The sequence below is a fragment of the Salmo salar genome, chromosome 15 (genome assembly GCF_965601325.2).
Source record: "Salmo salar chromosome 15, fSalSal1, whole genome shotgun sequence".
Taxonomy (NCBI): Eukaryota; Metazoa; Chordata; class Actinopteri; order Salmoniformes; family Salmonidae; genus Salmo; species Salmo salar.
Window position 1 is genome coordinate 30,428,078 of NC_138305.1, and position 23,789 is coordinate 30,451,866.

Genomic DNA, 23,789 nt, shown 5'->3' on the forward strand with positions numbered 1-23,789 from the left:
GAAACTAGTGACTGACTTATGGGAGCACTGAACACCAAAAACAAACTGCACTTTGGCTTTTGTAATTTTTGAACAATGTTTGAGTCCAGAAAGCTGGCACAGGTTTCCAACGAAATGAGGAGATACAAGCTACAGATCCTGGGGGTGAGTGAAGTCAGGTGGACTAGCTCTGAATCCACGAGAACCAGCACTGGAGAAACAGTACTACACGCTTGTGTCAGTGGTGGAAAAAGTACCCAATTGTCATACTTGAGTAAAAGTAAAGATACCTTAATAGAAAATGACTCAAGTGAGTCACCCAGTAAAATACTACTTGAGTAAAAGTCTAAAAGTATTTGGTTTTCGATATACTTAAGTATCAAAAGTTAAAGTATAAATCATTTCACATTCCTTATATTAAGCAAACCAGACGGAACCATTTTATTGTTTTAAGAATAGCCCGTGGCACACTTCAACACTCAGACATAATTTACAAACGAAGCATTTGTGTTTAGTGAGTCGGTCAGATCAGAGGCAGTAGGGATGACCAGGGATGTTCTCTTGAAGTGTATGAATTGTACCATTTACCTGTCCTGCTAAGCATTTGAAATGCAACAAGTACTTTTGGGTGTCAGGGAAAAATGTATGGAGTAAAAAGTACATCATTATTTTCTTTAGGAATGTAGTGAAGTAAAAGTTGTCAAATATAAATAGTAAAGTACAGATACCCCCCAAAAACGACAACCTGTTGCGGATAGGGGGCAGTATTTTCATGGCCGGATAAAAAAACGTACCCGATTTAATCTGGTTATTACTCCTGCCCAGAAACTAGAATATGCATATAATTAGAGGATTTGGATTGAAAACACCCTAAAGTTTCTAAAACTGTTTGAATGGTGTCTGTGAGTATAACAGAACTCATATGGCAGGCCAAAACCTGAGAAGATTCTATACAGGAAGTGCCCTCTCTGACCATTTCTTGGCCTTCTAGCCTCTTTATCGAAAACAGAGGATCTCTGCTGTAACGTGACATTTTCTAAGGCTCTCAGAAGGCGCCAGAACGGGGAATGATGACTCTGCAGTCCCTGGGCGAAAAACAGTAGGGCATTTGGAAAGTGGTCGATCTGAGAACAATGACACGGGCGCGCGCGTGCATGTGAAGAGTCCATTTTACATTTTCAGTGTTTGGATGAAAACAAGGTCTCCCGGTCGGAATATTATCTCTATTTTACGAGAAAAATCACATAAAAATTGATTTTAAACAGCGTTTGACATGCTTTGAAGTACGGTAATGGAATATTTCGAATTTTTTTGTCACGATACGCGCCGGCGCGTCACCCTTCGGATAGTGTCTTGAACGCAAGAACAAACGCAGCTATTTGGATATAACTATGGATTATTTGGAACCAAAACAACATCGGGTGTTGAAGTAGAAGTCCTGGGAGTGCATTCCGACGAAGAACAGCAAAGGTAATCCAATTTTTCTTATAGTAAATCTGAGTTTGGTGAGTGCCAAACTTGGTCAGTGTCAAAATAGCTAGCCATGATGGCCGGGCTATCTACTCAGAATATTGCAAAATGTGCTTTCACCGAAAAGCTATTTAAAAAATCGGACACCGCGATTGCATAAAGGAGTTCTGTATCTATAATTCTTACAATAATTGTTATGTTTTTTATGAACGTTTATCGTGAGTAATTTAGTAAATTCACCGGAAGTTTCGGTGGGTATGCTAGTTCTGAACGTCACATGCTAATGTAAAAAGCTGGTTTTTGATATAAATATGAACTTGATTGAACAAAACATGCATGTATTGTATAACATAATGTCCTAGGAGTGTCATCTGATGAAGATCATCAAAGGTTAGTGCTGCATTTAGCTGTGGTTTGGGTTTTTGTGACATTATATGCTAGCTTGAAAAATGGGTGTCTGATTATTTCTGGCTGGGTACTCTGACATAATCTAATGTTTTGCTTTCGTTGTAAAGCCTTTTTGAAATCGGACAATGTGGTTAGATAAAGGAGAGTCTTGTCTTTAAAATGGTGCAAATGGATTTTTGAGGAGTTTGTAATTCGCGCCACGCTCTACCATTGGATATTGGTGAGGCGTTCCGCTAGAGGAACATCTAGATGTAAGAGGTTTTTAAGTAGTACTTTAAAGTATTTTTACTTAAGTACTTCACACCCCTGACTGGTGTCGACATCATCCTACAGAAAGGTGTAGAGTACTGTAATGGAATGGAAACTAATCAGCAGCAGAATGAAAACAGCCAGACTCACAGGACAACCTACCTAACTAACAATAATTCAGTTATGCTCCCACAAACTATACTCTTAGGGACTCATGAAGTTGATCTGGTTGCCTCTCTCCTAGTTGTGTACTGTATGCTGATAGAATCTATGCTACCAGCTACCAGCATGTCTATAAACATGGTATCGCTAATAGATGAGGGTTAAATGGGAGAACAGTGGCAAGTGTTACTGAGTGGACCGTCCTGGCTAAGTAAATGTAGTAAGAAGTGGTAGTTGCATCACTTGGGGTCCACTCCAAGGAGATACTAGAAGTTGGAAGAGACTGGGCGACATGGCAATTTTCATTTAGTGTCTTTGACTGATCAGTCCTTGAGTAAACAATCTAAACCTTGGAAGAGTCATGCAAGGATGAGGAACCTGTTTTTATGATCTGAGAATGTTTTACATCTTATCTGGTTCACAGTCGCCTATCTAATCTACAATCTGTCAGATAAAACCATTAATTATTTACTTGAGAAGGGACAAACACTTTTTTTTCCTGTGGTTAACTTCCTCCTCGTAATATGGTTAAATATTTGTAATGACCAGTGAGGAGTCCAATGGCTGCTCAGGGGGTGGGGACACAGGCCAAAAACACTCACTTGTATCCTTACAAATATCTGCATTAGGTCAGATCGGATGCCAAGTTGATGAGAAACATCTAGTTAATGTTTAGTTTATGGTTCTGAAGAAGAATTATTATTTTGGCATACTCCTTTTCCATAGAACCCGATGTTAATGTTTTACCAGGCATGTTTATAAATATCCAACAGGAATGACAAGTTACAAACACCTTCATTTGTTGCTTTATTAAGAGATGGAGGCTGTCTGTGTTCTGCTGCTGTTACTGTTCTGCTGCAATCTGTCTGGTGCGGAAGTTGAGAGCAGTAATAAGGGAAACGTCACAAACGAAAGCTCTCAACACTTTGACGACAAAGTAGGAAACGACTGGATGAAAGAGCTGATGGAGAGTCTCGGTGAAGCGGCAGGCACCACCGGCTCCCAATCGGACGTCTACACTGTGCTGAGAGAACTTATTGCCAAAGTGGAAAATCTGGAAAAGGCAGGTAATGGTGAGTGAGTGACTGAGCACGATATGGTGTTCTTGCTACATTTTGTAATATTGTGAATTTCACGAATGGCCGGTACTTCTAAAGCCAAAGTTAATTTCAGTCAGTTTTGGTGTTTGTGTGTGTGTGTTCTTGAAATAATTTACACTTGTTTCCTCACAGAGAGACCTAAGGTGGCTTTCTCAGCATCACTCTTCCCATCATCTCAACACAGAGGGCCCTTTAATATTGACACCACCCTGATATTCACAAATGTTATCACAAACATTGGCCAAGCTTACAACTCTGGAACAGGTAGTTTATTTTACAGCATAATTACTGTTTCTAATTTAATTTATTTTGAATTGTAATATGAGCTCTGAGGGCTTTGATTGTCCGTGACTTTTATATACCTTCGGACATCAAACATGCAAGTCAACTATTCTGTATAAATTGAACCAAAAGGAATTCATGTTTATCACGAGTATGATGTTGAAATGAATGCATCTATTGCATGCATCTCCTCTCTCTGCACTGCAGGTGTCTTTGCTGCACCGGTGAGAGGGGTCTACTACTTCACGTTCACTTGCAATTCTGGGACTACAGGAAAAGTGAATGCGGCACTGTTGAAGAATGGCCAAAATATGGCTGTCGTGATTGAAAAGGGTAATGTTGACAGCATGGGGTCAAATAGTGTAATACTGCAGTTAAATGAAGGTGATCATGTTAACATTATCCTCTGGCGTGGCAACAGCATCTATGACAATGGATACAGGAGCACATTCACTGGTGTCCTGCTCTTTCCAATGTGAGGAGAGCATACCATTTGCTTGTTGTATCTATAATGATTGTAAAGTTTTGTAGGAATGTATGTACAATAATCAAACCGTGATGTTCGTCATCCTTCAGGAAATACTGCAGGTGCATTTCTCCAACGTTTATGCAAACAGGATTCTGAAGGTTTTACAAATGTATGATTTATAAAGATGCTTAATCACCAATACAGTAACTGGTTTATCAGATGTCACAGATGCATAGGAATCCCCCCACTAACATATCCAGCACTAACTACAGTTTGCCTGAGCACACTGTACTAGAGCATATGTGTAAGGACCGACGCAAGCGATGAGAAGCAGGTACGGGGAGTCAACACTCAATCAGGAACAAACAGGTAACAGGACAGCGTCAGCACACGGTTAAACATGGACATATGACAATCAATGCAGAAGCAGGGAACAGAGCGGGGAACCAGACAGATATAGGGAAGGTAATGACAGAAGTGATTGAGTCTAGGTGAGTCCAGTAATCGCTGATGCGCGTGACGTGGGGAAGGCAGGTGTGAGTAATGATGATGGCAGGAGTGTGAAGTGCTGGGGAGCCTGGCGCTCGGGGGAAGAGCGGGAGCAGGCGTGACAATATGTTTAGTTGATTTTTTAAACTTTTTTTTTTACTGCTTTTGTAACCAAGGAGCCTCAGAAACTGAATGTACCATGCATACTGCAGCCTCACAGAAAACAGTTTTGTTCACATAACCTGATTTAAAAAAATGCTTTTTGTTCTGTTCTGGAAAATAAAGCAAATATAAGGATCCAACCTACCCATGTCTCAAGAATGTTGTTTTATTTGTTTAATCATTGGTTATAGAGAAACACGTGTATTTCTTGTGTAACCCTCTCACCAGGCTCGAATATGACTCAGTTTCTCAGCAGCATGGGATGTTAGGTGAGAAGGACATCTCCAATAAGAATTCCTATTGTAAACTATCTAGGATTATGACAATAGGGTATTAACTTCAGATGAAATGATTATAGGTTTCTGTTATTGAATCAGGATAAACCATCACATGCATTACATTAAATTGAAACAATTAATGACTCCACCAAGGCAATATACATAACGTTCCATATGTGTATTAAAACATTTTCAAACACAAATACATTTTCAAACACAACATCAAAATAAATAATCCCCAATGAGTCGTGCACAACCCGTGTCCAAATTATTTCAAGTTTGCTTAAATAAACCGTTGGCGCACGTTGGAGCTATAAAAAAAAAAATGACGACACCCAAAAATATCCTGAAGCACCTCACGTTGTGGTTACTCACTCCTTGGTAGATATTCCCTCAGCGAAGTATGGCAGTTCCATGCAGGTTTCCTCACAAAGTCCAAGGCAAGCACAGCTACCCATGCAGACAGTACTCCTTAGCCGTAACCGATATCCCCATGGGAACACAAACTCGTTAAGCTTCCCAAGCAATTATCTCCCGGTGTCACACGATGCTAGGCTAACCTCAAGGCTGGCAAATACCTCCACGACGAGACGGTAGCTTCAGTCTTTACTAAGTTTTAACAAAATTATAACAACTCTTTTATAAAATAAAACATGTATTTCCCTTCATGTCTTAGTAAGTATGGGTTTTGTAATAGTTCTGTCGTCTTTTATAATTTTTCTTTACCAACCGTCCTAAGGTAAAACGTCCATCCTTTCATCAACGTCTTTTTCCCTCTCTTTTTTCCCAGGCCTCCCGTTAAGCAGGTCAACTCCCATTGGCCACAACTTAACAAGCGACCTTATTGGTCAAAACTTAAACTTCAAAGTAAAACAAACTATTCATTTATACATTAAATAAATATTTCTTCAAAAAGCATAATGCATTAACAACATTACAGTTTAGGAGCAATTCAATCATCTTTTAAATATATAACCAATTAATTATAACAAATAAACTCAATACCTGGTTCAAACAAGGGTATTACACTTGTTATCATCAACATCTGCTATTTCAAGGTTATGTCAGTTGGCCATACGGGTATTATGTTTAGATTTTTTCTTCCTTTACTACTATAGATACATTTTATAGAAATATTGTGGGACGCTCTAATCAAAATATACATTTGTCTTCGCTGTTCTATTACGGTAAAAAGCGAAGGATCGGTTTGATGTAATTTGTTGACGCACAGAGTTGAGTGAACTTTGCTGATACTAGGGTTGCAAAATTCAGGTAATTTTGACAAAATTCCCAGGTGGTCCAGAAATCCCGGTTGGAGGAGTTCCGGATTTCCTGCTTATTCCCTCCTGATTCCAGGAATCTTCCAGCCAGGATTTCTGCAAAAGCTGTTTTTTTTTTTTTAAGTTCCCAGAATTGTGCAACCCTGGTTACATTTTAAATAAACCAATCCATATATATCTAACTCAACATATGAGGAGCAGTCAGACATCTCAGCAAACCTTTCTCACCCGGTTCATTGAAAGCCCTGCGATGGAGTCTGTTTTGGCTGTGGTGGTGTTGCTTTGCTGTTGTGTGGTTGAGACTCAGATGGCGAGTGAGCCAATCTCACCAACACCTGGGCCAAACCAGGTTCCCATCTCAACATCTTTCTCAGCTGTCCCGTCCGAGGTTGACAGGCTGCTGAGGGAACTGACAGCCAGAGTGGAGAAACTGGAGAGCGAGTGTAACGGTAATGTTGGCCATTTCTTATCATTGTCCCTAGACTTAGTTTCTTTATGTGTGTCGGTATTCCTACGGGTGTGCAGGAACTGTGTGTGTGTGTGTGTGTGTGTGTGTGTGTGTGTGGTGTGTGTGTGTGTGTGTGTGTGTGTGTGTGTGTGTGTGTGTGTGTGTGTACGCATGCATGATCAGTGGAAGTGTGTGTTCATGCTCTGTCATTATTTCACAGCATCATTGGAAAGAAGTGCAAAAGTTCAGGCTGTCAAGCTATCTGGCTTCAAACGTATGATGTGTAGTAATCTGAACATAATGTCTTTCTACAGGCAAACCAAAAGTGGCCTTCTCCACTTCACTTATGGTCAATGATGAACATTATCACTTAGGACCTTTCGACGAGAACACCACCGTGGTGTATAAAAAGGTCATTACGAACATCGGTGAAGCATATAACCCAGATACAGGTATTTACCCAATAGATTCGTCTCTCAACATTATATTAAAGGTGCAATCTGTAATTTCATTTAGTGTCAAGCGCTGCCCTGCACTTATAAACTGAGGGGATGGGACTTAGCGGATCAAACAGTTTGTTTAATATTTCGGTTCTTGGATGAAAGTGTTTGTAGTACTTTGAGTTGCCACTGGCAATGATGAAAGATACAGATTGCACCTTTATGTATGTTACTGAGGTGTCTTTATGTCCTTGTTCTGTTGTGTCATAATCACACAAAGTTGTTTTTGTCCACCTTGCTTTCCTACCTGATGCAAGTGTCTTTACTGCACCTGTGGGAGGGGCCTACTACTTCACATTCACTTGCAATGTTGGGAATTCAGGGAAGGCGAATGCAGCGTTGCTTAAGAACGGTGTGAAAATGATTGCCGTCTATGAAACTGCAAACCCAAAATCCGGAATTTACCACAGCGGGGCCAATGGAGTCACACTAGACCTAGTGGAAGGAGACAAAATCAATGTGGTTCTCTGGAGTGGCAGTAGCATTTTTGACAACAGCAGAATTAGCATGTTTTACCTTCTATTTCCTATCAATACTAAGTAATAGTAAAAGGCTGATATTTACATGGCAATGCTTATTTCAACATTTCATTAAAGGAATAATCCACTCAAAAGCTATCTTCTGGTATTTTTTTTAATTAGTCCACTGTTGATACAGTCCCAAAATGTTTTGCGCTGCTGGTATGAACTGGTAAAACTAACATAGCAGTAGTTGTTGGGCTTGACGCGCCGGGGATGCTTGTACACAACCCAAAGCCTGTCAGGCCTCACATGGCATGAGACTGTAATCCATCACCAGGAAGACAAAAGGTCAGGGGAGAGGACTAACAAATCATCTCCAAAATCTCCCGAAAACAGAAAGCAGAAAGGTTGGACTGTTGGGCATGGGGCTAAAAACCCAAAACCGCAAAAACTTTGTGTTACAGAACCCGCAACAAATTACAATTCTACAATTGGATGTGAAGATCTCCCAGAGTCCCAGACTTGTATGAGCACCATCAGTGAAAGCCTACGGGAAACTAGTGACTGACTTATGGGAGCACTGAACACCAAAAACAAACTGCACTTTGGCTTTTGTAATTTTTGAACAATGTTTGAGTCCAGAAAGCTGGCACAGGTTTCCAACAAAATGAGGAGATACAAGCTACAGATCCTGGGGGTAAGTGAAGTCAGGTGGACTAGCTCTGAATCTACAAGAACTAGCACTTGAGAAACAGTACTACATGCTGGAAAGGAGGACGGACAACATTGTGACGGTGTCGACATCATCCTACAGAAAGGTGTAGAGAACTCTAATGGAATGGAAACTAATCAGCAGCAGAATGATAACAGCCAGACTCAATGGACAACCAACCAAACTAACAATAATTCAGTGTTATGCTCCCACAAACGATGCCAAAGATGAAGAAAAATACCTGTTCTTTAACACCTTCCAATCTGAAGTAGAGAAAACACCTATTAAAGACCTGATCCTCTTCATTGGTGACCTGAATGCAAAGGTTGGCACCGACAACACTAACTACGAGAGAGCAATGGGGAGCACGGCTGTGGAGAGATGAATGATAACAGTGACAGACTGGAAACATTCTGCGTCACAAATAACCTGGTGATAGGTGGCAGCTAGTTTCCCCACAAGAATATCCACAAGCTGACATGGTACTCTCCTAATGGAAGAGGCAAACCAGATTGACCACCTGGTGATCAACGGCAAGTGGAGAAGCTCGCTGAGGGACGTCAAGTTGCGAAGGAGAGCAAATGTTGCCAGTGACCACCGTCTTGTGACTGCCAGCTGAAACGTTCAGGACCACCAACATGTTGGCATGCTGAGAGACCAAACCATCAAGAATATATATATATATATATATATATATATATATATACACTGCTCAAAAAGGAACACTTAAACAACACAAGTCAATCACACTTCTGTGAAATCAAACTGTCGACTTAGGAAGCAACACTGATTGACAATAAATGTCACATGCTGTTGTGCAAATGGAATAGACAACAGGTGGAAATTATAGGCAATTAGCAAGACACCCCCAATAAAGGAGTGGTACTGCAGGTGGGGACCACAGACCACTTCTCAGTTCCTATGCTTCCTGGCTGATGTTTTGGTCACTTTTGAATGCTGGCGGTGCTTTCACTCTAGTGGTAGCATGAGTCTACAACCCACACAAGTGGCTCAGGTAGTGCAGCTCATCCAGGATGGCACATCAATGTGAGCTGTGGCAAGAAGGTTTGCTGTGTCTGTCAGCGTAGTGTCCAGAGCATGGAGGCGCTACCAGGAGACAGGCCAGTACATCAGGAGACATGGAGGAGGCCGTAGGAGGGCAACAAGCCAGCAGCAGGACCGCTACCTCCGCCTTTGTGCAAGGAGGAGCAGGAGAAGCACTGCCAGAGCCCTGCAAAATGACCTCCAGCAGGCCACAAATGTGCATGTGTCTGCTCAAACGGTCAGAAACAGACTCCATGAGGGTGGTATGAGGGCCCGACGTCCACAGGTGGGGGTTGTGCTTACAGCCCAACACCGTGCAGGACGTTTGGCATTTGCCAGAGAACACCAAGATTGGCAAATTCACCACTGGCGCCCTGTGCTCTTCACAGATGAAAGCAGGTTCACACTGAGCACTTGACAGACGTGACAGAGTCTGGAGACGCCGTGGAGAACATTCTGCTGCCTGCAACATCCTCCAGCATGACCGGTTTGGTGGTGGGTCAGTCATGGTGTGGGGTGGCATTTCTTTGGGGGGGCCGCACAGCCCTCCATGTGCTCGCCAGAGGTAGCCTGACTGCCATTAGGTACTGAGATGAGATCCTCAGACCCCTTGTGAGACCATATGCTGGTGCGGTTGGCCCTGGGTTCCTCCTAATGCAAGACAATGCTAGACCTCATGTGGCTGGAGTGTGTCAGCAGTTCCTGCAAGAGGAAGGCATTGATGCTATGGACTGGCCCGCCCGTTCCCCAGACCTGAATCCAATTGAGCACATCTGGGACATCATGTCTCGCTCCATCCACCAACGCCACGTTGCACCACAGACTGTCCAGGAGTTGGCGGATGCTTTAGTCCAGGTCTGGGAGGAGATCCCTCAGGAGACCATCCGCCACCTCATCAGGAGCATGCCCAGGCATTGTAGGGAGGTCATACAGGCACGTGGAGGCCACACACACTACTGAGCCTCATTTTGACTTGTTTGAAGGACATTACATCAAAGTTGGATCAGCCTGTAGTGTGGTTTTCCACTTTAATTTTGAGTGTGACTCCAAATCCAGATCTCCATGGGTTGATAAATTGGATTTCCATTGATTATTTTTGTGTGATTTTGTTGTCAGCATATTCAACTATGTAAAGACAAAAGTATTTAATAAGATTATTTCTTTCATTCAGATCTAGGATGTGTTTAAGTGTTCCCTTTATTTTTTTGAGCAGTATATATATATACTGCTCAAAAAAATAAAGGGAACACTTAAACAACACATCCTAGATCTGAATGAAAGAAATAATCTTATTAAATACTTTTTTCTTTACATAGTTGAATATGCTGACAACAAAATCACACAAAAATAATCAATGGAAATCCAATTTATATATATATATATATATATATATATATATATATATATATATATATATATATGAGAGAGAGAGCGAGAGAGCGAGAGAGAGAGAGAGCGAGAGAGCGAGAGAGCGAGAGAGCGAGAGAGCGAGAGAGCGAGAGAGCGAGAGAGAGAGAGAGAGAGAGAGAGAGAGAGAGAGAGATTAAGGCTTACAGTAAAAGCAGCAAGGACACCATGGACAGAGAAGGCGGCAATGCAAGGAATGGATCACCCCAGAAACATGGGAAATTGAGGAATGTATGACCCCAGAAACATGGGAAATTATTGAGGAATTAATCACCCCAGAAGCATGGGAAATTATTGAGGAATGGATCACCCCAGAAACATGGAAAATGATTGAAGAAAGAGGGGACCTGTAAGAGAAAACAACAGATGCCAAATCAAAAAGGCTGAAACAGAAACTGGAAGAGCAGTACAGAAAAATCAACAGGCTAGTCAGAATAGACAACTGGCTAGTAAGAAGAGACAACAGGCTAGTAAGAAGAGACAAAAAGGCGTAAGGAACAGTATACAAAATCACTAACCTAATCTGTGACTGAAACTTCAAGTCAAATACAGAAAATGAACAGGAAGCAAGATGGACAGAACATTTCAGAGGTTCTCAACAGAGAACCCCCTGTGGATCTAATTAACACACCTGAAACTGCTCCAGAAGATCTAGACATAAACACCGACCCACCAACCGAAGAAGAAATAATCACTACCATCAAGTCCAGTAAGAATGGAAAAGCTCCAGGTCCTGATGGCCTCAATGAAGAGCTGTTCAAAATCTTCATTGACATCTGAATGAAAGGAAAGATACCTTCAGATTGGACCAAAAGGATCATCATACAGGTACCTAAGAAGGGCACACAACTGCAAAAACAGGATGGGTATCAGTTCCCAACAAGATCTATTGCAAGATTATCATACAACGGATGTCTTCAGCTGTAGACAAAGTGCTTATGAACGAACAAGCAGGTTTTAGGGGAGGAAGGAGCTGTACAGACCAGATCTTTGCCCTCAGGAACATTATTGATCAATGCAGTGAGTTGCATTGGAAGCTCTACATCAACTTTATTGACTTCCAGAAGACTTTTGACAGCATCTGCTGCGGAAGTTTATGGAAGATATTAAGAATTTATGGAATCTCCACCCATGTCATTAACATCATAAAACAGTTCTGCAGCAACTTCTCATGCACTGTCGGAACAAACAACACGAGCTTTGTTGTGAAGTCTGGAGTTTGTCAAGATTGTGTGATTTCAGCCCTACTCTCCAACCTGGCAATAGACTGGGTGATGCGGCGAACAACAGAAGATCAGGCAAGAGGTATACGATGGACCTTGTATTTTACTAAGACCTTGACTTCACCGATGACAACTCTTTTATCACACACCAACATATACAAGCCAGAAATTGACAAAATCCAGTCCTTCGGCCAGCAAGAAGGCCTGGTTATCAACTGCAGCAAAACTAAGGTCATGAAAAATGATATCATTTACAGAATATCGCTATTTTTAAAACAAGCTATAGAAAGCTGGTTGCAATTTCAGTATAATCCACCTTAAAAGACAGAACACATATTACAACAAATATTATGGTTCAACTCAAATATACAAATTGATGTATATATTTTTTTGGGGGGAGAAACAAAATTACAAACGCTATAATCTTTATTAATGATATCATAAATAGGACTGGCGGAGTTATGTCACACATGCAGCTAACATAAATATATGGTCTGCTCTATCCAAAACTACAACCAACTGATTGCACCATTAACACAAAAATGTGGTGGTGTAAGTAAAAATACTTTAAAGTACTACTTAAGTATTTTTTTGTGGGGTATCTGTACTTTACTTTACTATTTCTATTTTTTGTACAACTTTTACTTTTACTCCACTACATTCCTACAGAAAAGTATATACTTTTTACTCCATACATTTTCCCTGACACCTAAAAGTTCTTGTTACATTTTTTATGCTTAGCAGGACAAGAACATTTTCAAATTCACACACTTATCAAGAGAACATCCCTGGTCATCCCTACTGCCTCTGATGTGGCAGACTCACTAAACACAAATGCTTTCTTTGTAAATGATTGTCTTAGTTGTGCCATCTGGTTTGCTTAATATAAGGGATTTAAAACTATTTATACTTTTACTTTTGATACTAAAGTATATTTTAGCAATTACCTTTAATTTTGATACTTATGTATATTTATAAGCAAATACTTTTAGACTTTTACTGAAGTAGTATTTTACTGGGTGACTTTCAATTTTTCTTGAGTCATTTTTACTTGACTCAAGTAAAAGTGAAAGTCACCCAGTAAAATACTAGTTATTCTTGGCTTTAGACCAGTTGAAGTGCCTATTGTTGTCTGTATTGTATTTGTCATTGCTAAAAGATCTGGATCAGGCCTTGATCTTTGCCACCCCGGACCCTAGTGGTTAGAGCATTGGGCCGGTAACCAAAAGGTTGCTAGATCAAATCCCTGAGCTGATAAGGTAAAAATCGGTTGTTCCTCCCCTGAGCAAGGCACTGTTCCTAGGCTGTCATTGTAAATAAGAATTTGTTCTTAACTGACTTGCCTAGTTAAATAAAAAATTTAAAAATATATCTTTGCACCATCAAAAGGCTATCTGTAAGATAAACCCCCTTGCCCTTCCACTTCCCTTACTCTCAAAACCTCCTACCGACACTCAACATAACATGAAGTGAAGTAGTATGCATCCATTTCTCATGCTTGAAGGACAGAAAGGCCCACATGACACCTTGAGCCCTGAATGGGCTTTGGGCACTTTAGTGTTCACCAGACTCTCATTTGGACTAGCATCTGTTTGTTAGTTTCCTCCTAAGAAAACACACTGGTCTCTCTAGAAGAAGGGTGTTAAAGACTGAAAGGAGGGGTGCATGTGATAGTCCTCTGAGGGTACAGTTATTTGTGGCAGAAGCTGCCAGAACTAATGCAGGTCCCATTGGGGAGGGAGAGCTATTACTCGGATGAGCGGGAGTGCGGTAACTCATGGTGTTGAAGAGCCCAGCCCAGCCTCGCCTTTTGTTGAACAATGGCCAGGTTTTGCCATCAGAGCCTGGGAGCATACATGGTACGGTGCAGGGCACAGGTAAATGCAGGGTCGGACTGGGACCAAAAAATGGACCTGGCATTTCTAACACACCAGACAACTTTTTCCTCGAGGCCCCATTATTAGCCAGATAATTATCATGCTGCAACAAAAAAAAAAAAAATTGACAAGCCCACTAGGCTTTAAATTGGAACAGCCCATCTGGCATTTCCCCGAAACGCCAGATGGCCAGTCCGACCCTGGGCAAATGATTCTAGAAGGTGGTCAAGGCAACAATTTAAAGCCCACTGTGGCATAGAATGATACAGAGTCAAGCTAAGATTAGTGGAGGACGCTCTTACGACACTGAAGAGTGGAGCCCATTCTGGTCTCAGGAGTATGGAAGGATAGGGTGGAAGGATAGGTTAGAAGGATAGGATGGAAGGATAGGGTGGAAGGATAGGATGGAAGGATAGGAAATAAGGATAGGGTGAAGGATAAGGTGGAAGGATGGGTTGGAAGCATAGGGTGGAAGGATAAGGTAGGTGGTAGGTTGGAAGGATAGGGTGGAAGTCTATCCTGATTAAGAAATTCTATTCCTCTTGAAGTTCAGTCTGATTAGATGAAAACTCTCCCCTTCATTAACCTTTCCCTTCCTCTCTGGTACCGTTTCTTTCTATTTTCATTCACACATTCACAAAGCATTTAATGGGCAATGCCCCAGAACTTTGAAATATATTGTTAATGTAAACGTTATGTGTAATTTATTAGGAAATGTGTCAGCCTGTAAACTGTTGTCACTCTGGTATTTCCCAATGTCTGCAGTTTGCAAGCAACCCATTTCATGGCCCATTGCCAATACACCAATATCGAAACAGCTGTCATACTTTGTAATATGTCATATTTTTTCTCAGCTGAGGGCCGTTGTGTCATCGTTTCCTCCATCCCAGCAATAATTTGTTTACAACAACGAGAACATGCTTTCTTGTACAGAACCTCTGTATATTTTGATAAGACATGGACACGTTCCAAAATGTTTAATGTAGCATATTGTTCTCCACCTGCCCTGAAAAATTATCCCACGCGCCAACAAGCAATATCTAATTGAAAAATATTGAAGACAAAGCAACATTTCAGAGCATAAAGATTTCAATGGTTCCCATTTGAAATAATAAGAACGCCCTACTCTACTTGATACTTGGGTGATTGATTTAGTCAACAAAGGTGTGCGTGCAAAAAAAGTTATTGAAATAAGTGCATAAAGCATGATCTCAAGTCCAAATAACATACTATAGTGTAAACGTGACAAACCATGAAAAACAATATTATTCTCAAAAGGCTTTATTTGTGTGTTCATACAGGCTACGTATTGCACATGGATATTGTAAAAAGGAGGCTACATTTGGCTATAACTTCAACAAAGGTCGGTGCGCACAATGTTACTCCTACTGAAAAGACCAAAACACAGTGTATTTTGCGGCTAAATGTGTAAGTTTATGGACATAGGCTACCTGAGAGGGTCTACATATTTTTCTCTGCCAATCCATTCCTGATATCATCTTACCTTGGTACAGAGACAATAAAGATATACCATACAAATGCCTTCCCCGTTAAATAGCTATAGGCTGTTTGTGTATCATGGCTCCGTTATCCTCCGTAAACAACACATTTAAACATAAGCCTATAGCTCGAATCCAGACGCACAAATTATTTCGTTCATTTCCTCAACATTATGGGGTCACATTTGAAGATGCTTCGATAGAAATGTTGTGATGCCAACAATCCAAATAAGGGTACCAAATGAAGGCATAACTTAAATATTGGAATGTTAGGCTATAATGCTAATTTTCAAAAAGCGTTAATGCATCATAAGAATAGGCCCTATAACGCAGTTTGAATGGTGCCCAAAAAAGCATGTGCGTTTAGGATTGTGTAGTTCTCGCTGGAGCATCTCCGTTTTCCATGGTAACTATCTCCTCCTGCCTGTGCTCTGGTACGTTAGAGGACCGATCCATTATTAAATCCGAATCACGTTGTGCATCGGTAAAGGTAACCGGTCCCCACGTACCCTGGGCCTGGTCAGAGGTAGAGTCGGTGGGCAAAGTCTGATGATCTGCGATTGTAGCCGTTGCGGCTTCCGCCAGCGTCACTCCGCTCATCCGATAAGAATCCGTAGCTTGGCTCTCTTGAATATAATCCAGCCCAGATCCTTCCACAGGCTCGTGTTGTACTCCAACAGCAGGAGAGACCAAGCTAAACATCCACCACTTATCCTCTTGGTCCATGGTTGCGTGCGTCGGCAAGTTCACTGAATCCTCTCCAGTGACACTTGGAGACCCGTGTCTGACTTCTGTTGGAGTTGCCAATTTGTTGTTTGTGGCTGCGTCGCTTTGCGCGGAGATCAAGTGTCCATTCGTTGGTCCGATATTTGCTGTTTTGGGCGTATTGTCGTCCGCGGAGACCGTGGGACTTTTACTACTACTATCCGCCCACTGAAATGCCTCAGTCCCGGACGTCTCTGTTTTGATGGTAACTGGTGATGCCTTGGACCTCGTGTCGTCGCGTATACTAGCGTCCGTCTGCGTACCTGTGTGCATTGTATTATTTGGCGCACTACTGGTGGTTATGTTCGCAGTAGTATTCGCCGCGACAACGGTCACAGCATTGGGGCTCGCAAATGATGAGGAGGCGGCAGACGTCGGTTTCCATATTAGGCTGTAGTATATGGCCAATATTATAGCCGCCAGAGAAACGGACAACACGTATGCGAAAACAGTGGCCAGTCTCACCCACTTTTTGTTAGTCTTCGCAGCCATTTTCGCCTTTTTGTCCCCCGTGTATGTGGCGGGTTTCCCCCGTTCCATGTTGGGCATGAAGTCCCTGTCCCTCATTTTCGACCTTCTCCCTCTTCGCTCCGCCGCGCCGTCCGTCTTGAAGGATTAGATGGTATCCACGGTGCAAGAGAAGATGCTTACCCGCTTAATTAACGCACACAAAATGTGTCTTCCACACCGACGTATCACTTCGTAACCAAACAGATTACTATCGCGCTCATCTTGGCTCGGATATAACACCGGCTCACTTCATAAAGCGGTTGCACCCTTCCGTTATTTACCAGGCATTTACTGGGAAGATAATGAGATGGTGCGGCGCGCTAGTCTCCGTGGTCCATGCGCTTTCTGCTACGCTCACTGCAATTGTTTATCCCGACGAAAGCTCTTGTAGGCGATTATTTAGAGGCTTTGAGTCCAGGCAGCTATGATGTGATTAATTCGACTCATTAAATGAGGTAACGTACAAGGGCGCCTCTCTGTTGTCCAGCAAATTAAGTGGAAGGTCTGGTCTCAAAACATGGTCAGGAGGCGGGCCTTTGATGAAGCGAAGAAATTTCAATATTTTTTTTTACCCTGCATTGATCAATTTTACTGTCCTCAAATGCCATGATTTCAAGACATCAGACTTCATGAAAATAGGCTCCATGTTTCTCTCTCGTTGCATTAGCCTATACTTATTGTAATCTGCATAAGGATAGATGAGTGCACATGGTGATCTTTCTTTTTTACGTCCATGTAAAAACGCAAAGATAAAAACGAACCATACTGGACCACATGCAACACACACAGTATGTCACCTATCAGCCTATAGACTATATTATAGACCTATAGCCTGCCTGCCTGCCAGAACACCCAATTACAGGCAATTAACCAATGCCCACAAACCAGACACACTAAAGGTTATTTTTGTATTATAAATAAAAGATCCCTGAAATGTACCATACGCATAATTCCTTAATCCCCCAGGATCTATTTGGATTACTTTTTTGTTGTTGTCATTGTTCAGTCATCATCAAATACTTGAACTACATAAAGTCTTGATGCGCAATGAGTGATGTTGGCATTGAGCACAAGCGATCGATTGCATGGACAGCTCCGCGTAGTAAAACATTGGGACAAACAGAGGTATGAGCTAAGCTTAGGTGCACCTGTTGGCAATTGTGATAGAATACAGAACTGTCATCTTACTGAAATTTTGTAAAAGCCCAAGAAGGGTCTCTCTGGCTATCAAAGTCTAATTTAGTTTGAAGGATGGAGGAATTGCTTCATGAAGCCCACGCACTATTGCGCCTAGGCCTATACAATAAGCTACTTATTAGTTGTAGCTACCTCTTAAGTTGAGGAAGGCTTTTATTTCTTACCCTTCTATTGTGGTTGGTTGAAGTTAGTGACACTTTTAACTTCGCTGATATAAGACCTATCTATCAATTTCTACCCAAATAAATGTTCAGATCAGATGCTCAGATTACCAGACAAGGAAGGCTGTGCACAAATAATAATTTATTCCATTTCTGTAACTCTTTTAGTAGAATAACAAATACATTTAAGCTACATTGTCTAGGCGAAACAAAGACCACAGGAGACCGTTATTTTTTTTTTTACATGCAACAATCCATGTTTTCACACTTCACATTTTAGTCACACACCGGCGTCGGCTGTGCCTCCATGATGGCATTGCGCGAATCACGTCAGCGCCATGACGCAAGCTACGTTCCAAAGCAAGCAGGCACAGCTCTTTCAGCTCCGTGACGCACCCAGGACTGTCAAGGGAGGGGACCTTGTTGTTCTGGGACACCATCCAACTAGCACAGCCAGGAATGCGGTACTTGTTTCTTTTTACATAGTCCATTTATATTGACTTCCTGTGTTGGGTCCAGACCTCTGTCATAACTGAATGTAGGCTATGAAAAGGTTCATCATGGTCCCCATAGCTGCCTGGTACTTTGATCTAAATTGAATTTGGTGATCAATCATTGATGCTTTAGTGTTTGTTTTCAAGGTCATTGTGGAGCATCATAGTATCATGTTCTGTCTTTGCACAAGGTATAGGCTTGAATAAGGGACATTCCAAATAAAGGTGCTCTTAAAAACAGATATTAACAGATACACCCACTCATTGCCTAGCAGAGAAAAAGGTAATTGCTTGAGAGAGAGAGAGAGAGAGAGAGAGAGAGAGAGAGAGAGAGAGAGAGAGAGAGAGAGAGAGAGAGAGAGAGAGAGAGAGAGAGAGAGAAAAAAAAACAAGCATTTCCTGGATCTTACATAAAATGTGATTTGCATTTAGGCAGAGGCTCAAGGATGAAGCTCATTGATTTGTGCTGATGAGGGTCTTACTTTCTGCCAGATGAGGTGTGTGTGTGTGGCAGGGGCGAAAATCTGATATCAACTTTGGAGGGGACAATTACATGAAATTTTCTCAAGAGCAATTCCTGAGGGGGACACCAAAAGTAGTGCTGTAACACATAGCCTACATTGTAATATGGTAAATGTATATTGAGGAACCAAAGAAATAAGGTGTTTGCCGTACTCCTAACTACCGGTACCCAAAACTACACAACTAATCACAACAGCAATACCATTGCCTTTAACTAATCTTAGTTCAGTCACCAGTTTAAGTTGAGAGTGGGGGTATCCATGGCATTTTCCAATTATGCTCCTATTTTACAAGTCCAAAAAATTGAGAACCTTTCATAATGTTGCCAAACAAAGACTCAACAAACTTACCTGAGACTCCCTGTCTCTGCCAGTCTGTCCCTGCATATCTGTCCCCAACTCTGCTGTCTGTGTGCCATCTGTTGCCTGCTCTGCCTAATGACATCATTGTGAAACATTTCCATTAAAATGTCATTTCTTTCTTATGAACATTTTATCAACTAGTCTTTGAGATATTAGGCTACTAGGGTTCTTACTATGCGTTTTGGTGTATTGAAAAATACTCTGATGTCCGTCTTTTATTTTTCTGCCATTTTTCTACCTGGCTGGCTGGCTGGTTGGCTGGCTACACACACACACACAGTGTGTAGGTTATTTACAGTAGGAGATGGGCTTCTATCATCTTCTATCATTCTATTTGGGCTTCGATCTAAAAGGTAGCTAGCAAATGTGAAACGGATTAAAATGACAAGAGTTGACAGCTGTATGAGTTCACCATTTACACAACATATGCTGCAACCTTTTGTAATTTTAATAGTTTGTTTCATATTGGCTGGCTTCCAACAATAGCTGAATTTGCAAAGCTAGCGAGCACCAATTCAGTTTCAGTGGTGTTTGCTATAATCTTTGCTACCCGGGTTAAATAAAGGTGAAATAAAATAAATAAATAAAAGTTCCCTTGCGACAATTTAGCTTTTGCAACGAGACCATTAAATATATTTAAGACAATGGTAGAAGAGAGTGTAGTTCTGTTCAGTTTGGTCTTCAGTTTATCGCTAACCTTATCACAGGGACTTTGAAGCACTAATTTACATCATCTGCATGCTGATCTTGGAATAAATTGACGATAGCAAAGACGACGCCTTTGACGACGCCACATAAATGGAATAGGTACTAGCTAGCTTAATAGTTAATATTTGCGTGCTAGCTCTGCATATTCAGCTAGTGTGTGTGCGCGATTGACTAGATTAACCTCACGTCAGTTACGTTCATTGAGTGCCTTTCAGACAGTAGATACGACCCCTCTGTTACCTTGCCAACTAAGGAACTGGCAGTGGATCAAACCATTGTGAGGCAAAGGGTGGGGGGTTCGCAATCTTTTGAAACTTAAAAACGCGCTATTAAGTGTCTATAATCAGCACAATTGCTTTCATTGCGTATTATTCATATTATTTAAATTACATAGTTATGTTTCAGTGATATATTGGGGGGGACACATCATATTTTTCCCAGGATGGGGGGGTCTTGTCACGCCGGTCCCACCCGGGATTTCCGCCCCTGGTGTGTGGTGAGAACTATAGCCTATTTATCCCTAATAAGCACATTGTCAACAGATGTTCCATCAGCCCCAAGTTTTACTCAACCATATGCAAACCCAACACCTTCCACTTGTGTATGTTGTAAACACGTGTGTATATGACCAGATCTCTTCATGAAATAGCAGTACATAAATTAGTAGCCTATGTCTGCACTACTGCTCATGCCAACCACTGCCCAGCTTAGGTGTGCGACTGAGCGTACCCGTCTTCGTGAAAAGGGACATATTCTGTGCTCTGTAACCTTTTCCATATTCCCTCTGGGATTGCTGTATGAATTTTGGATGGATGGTCTCCTGGGAGGCAGAGACAGGGGCCACTGGGTTAATGTTGCTGACTGACAGCAGGCCTACGTCAGTCAGTCTCCCCTGGTGACTGTCTCCAATGGCGACAGCCTCCGGCACACATCTGTGCTCCTCTGCGTTTCATCCTCTAGAAAATGGGGGGAGTGAGTGTATCTGTAATATTTTAATGAAAAAATAAGCACACACACTGTACATGCTTATTCCTGCAAGTGTGTGAAATGTAGGAAATGTGTACTTTTTGCAGTTTTTGCTCTTTTTTGTGAGTGAGTGTGCTCATTCATGTGTAACTAGTGATCTGTGTGTTAGAGTGACAGATGTAACCAGTCACTGCAGATTGGCAATCCACTTGTATCCATTTTGGTGCTCAGCAGGTGGCCTCCAAATCTGTTCTGGAACATGGCCTCTATCATGGCATCATGACGTCCTCTTTAGAGCAATAGTTAGCCCATCTGTCAATACTCCTGTGACATCATTTCCTGTCTTTACGTAGTTTTTTATGCTATTGGCATCTTGTGACACAGTAACAAGAGTGAGAGTGTGTGTGTGTGTGTGTGTGTGTGTGTGTGTGTGTGTGTGTGTGTGTGTGTGTGTGTGTGTGTGTGTGTGTGTGTGTGTGTGTGTGTGTGTGTGTGTGTGTGTGTGTGTGTGTGTGTGTGTGTGTGTGTGTGTGTGTGTGTGACAAAATCCCTTGATGCCCTTTGAGCAGCGGGGTTGGGTAATAAAGTGTCTGGCGCCAACAGCAGCAGCTGGGCACTATAAACTCAGGGGAAGAGGCACTCTGACTCTTTGGCGCTGCCAGGCATTCAATTACAGCCAATTAACCAATGCACACAAGCCAGACAACCTGAAGATTATTTTGTATTAAAAATAAAAGATCCCAGAAATGTTCCATACGCACCAAAGGCTTATTCCTCTCAAATTTTGTGCACATATTTGTTTGCATCCCTATTAGTGTCCTTTGCCAAGATAATCCATCCACCTGACAGGTGTGGCATATCAATAAGCTGATTAAACAGCATTATCATTATACAGGTGCACCTTCTGCTGGGGACAATAAAAGGCCACTCTAAAATGTGCAGTTTTGTCACAAAACACTGCCACACATTTACATTTACGTCATTTAGCAGACGCTCTTATCCAGAGCGACTTACAGTAGTGATTGCATACATTTCATGCATTTTTTTTTTGTTGTACTGGCCCCCTGTGGGAATCGAACCCACAACCCTGGCATTGCACACACCATGCTGGCGTTGCAAACACCATGCTCTACCAACTGAGCCACACATGCTTCAAGTTTTGAGGGAGCGTGCAATTGTCATGCTGACAGCAGGGATGTCCACCAGAGCTGTTGTCAGAAAATGTAATGTTAATTTCTCTACCATAAGCCGCCTCCAACTTCGTTTTAGAGAATTTGGCAGTAGGTCCAACCGGCTTCACAGCAGCAGACCACGTGTATGGCGTTGAGTGGGCAAGGGGTTTGCTGATGTCAATGTTGATGCCCCATGGTGACGGTGGGGTTATGGTAGGGGCACGCGTAAGCTACGGACGACAAACTCAATTGCATTTTATCGATGGCAATTTGAATGTACAGAGATACCGTGATAAGATCCTGAGGCCCATAGTCGTGCCATTCATCCGCCGTCATCACCTCATGTTTCAGCATGATAATACACGGCCCCATGTCGCAAGGATCTGTACACAATTCCTGGAAGCTGAAAATGTCCCAGTTCCTGGATCGACGTGTACGACAGTGTGTTCCAGTTCCCGCCAATATCCAGCAACATCGCACAGCCATTGAAGTGGAGTGGGACAACATTCCACAGGCCACAATCCAGCTTGATCAACTCTATGCGAAGGAGATGTGTTGCGCTGCATGAAGTAAATGGTCACACCAGTTACTGACTGGTTTTCTGATCCATGCCCTGAACTATTTTTTTGAAGGTATCTGTGGCCGACAGATACATATCTGTATTCCCAGTTATGTGAAATCCATAGATTAGGGCCTAATGAATTTATTTGAATTGACATTTATATTTTTGTTCAGTATGTTTTACAATTGTTTTTCATTCATATTATTTCAGCACTTTTGTATGGCTACACAATCTATGTTTCATATGTTACATAAAGAAGTGTCGTGTTTGACAGGTATGAGGTGTTTGACAAGAATGTCCGATTTTATCAGGGATGGGTGTGTGTGTGTGTGTCTGTTTGTGTCTCTCTCTGTGCGTGAGCATGCGTGTGTGTGTGCACGTGTGTGCACGAGCGTGCGCGTGTCCCAAAGTTATTATAGTTTTTTTTTTGTACTTTTTATTTCCATTAGTTGTTTATTTGGAATTCAGTTTAGTTTCAGTTGTCAGACCTGATTGGCTAGTATTTACTTCATTTCAATTGTGTAGAAGTATTTCTATTTTGTTTTGATATTATTAAGTTTCAGTTTTAGTGTTAGGGAGAGAAAACATGCGTGGCTTGGAGACATTATGTTGTCTATGTCTGGGGGACAGCAATGCATAATGGGATGGGTCAGGTCATAGGTCAGGTTTAAAAGGGGCAATCAGCAGTTGCTCCATCCATTTTTTTACTTATAAATTATGTGTACACATTGATTCTTGAAGAATATTACTTATAAATGCCTCATTAGCTTAGTTCGATTGTCGTTCCCCATCAGAACCCAAAATATAAGCTTGTTTTACTTCAATGTTTGTAAATGTGAACAAGCACTGTGCAGCTTCAAAACATGGTTAA

The 23,789-nt window shown here is 41.8% G+C and overlaps 1 long non-coding RNA gene across 2 annotated transcripts in view; it reads left to right on the forward strand.

The window, feature by feature from the left end:
* Positions 1-6,505: 6,505 nt before the first annotated feature.
* The window catches only part of LOC106571136 (uncharacterized), a 30,734-nt gene continuing 13,450 nt past the window's right edge, over positions 6,506-23,789 (forward strand). The window contains exons 1-3 of one of the 2 annotated variants that reach the window (XR_014380597.1): positions 6,506-6,777; positions 7,091-7,228; positions 7,534-7,889. This is a non-coding gene — a long non-coding RNA (uncharacterized LOC106571136). Of the gene's footprint in view, positions 6,778-7,090; positions 7,229-7,533; positions 7,890-23,789 lie in introns of those variants that run through there. The other variant, XR_014380598.1, reaches the window with a different exon arrangement.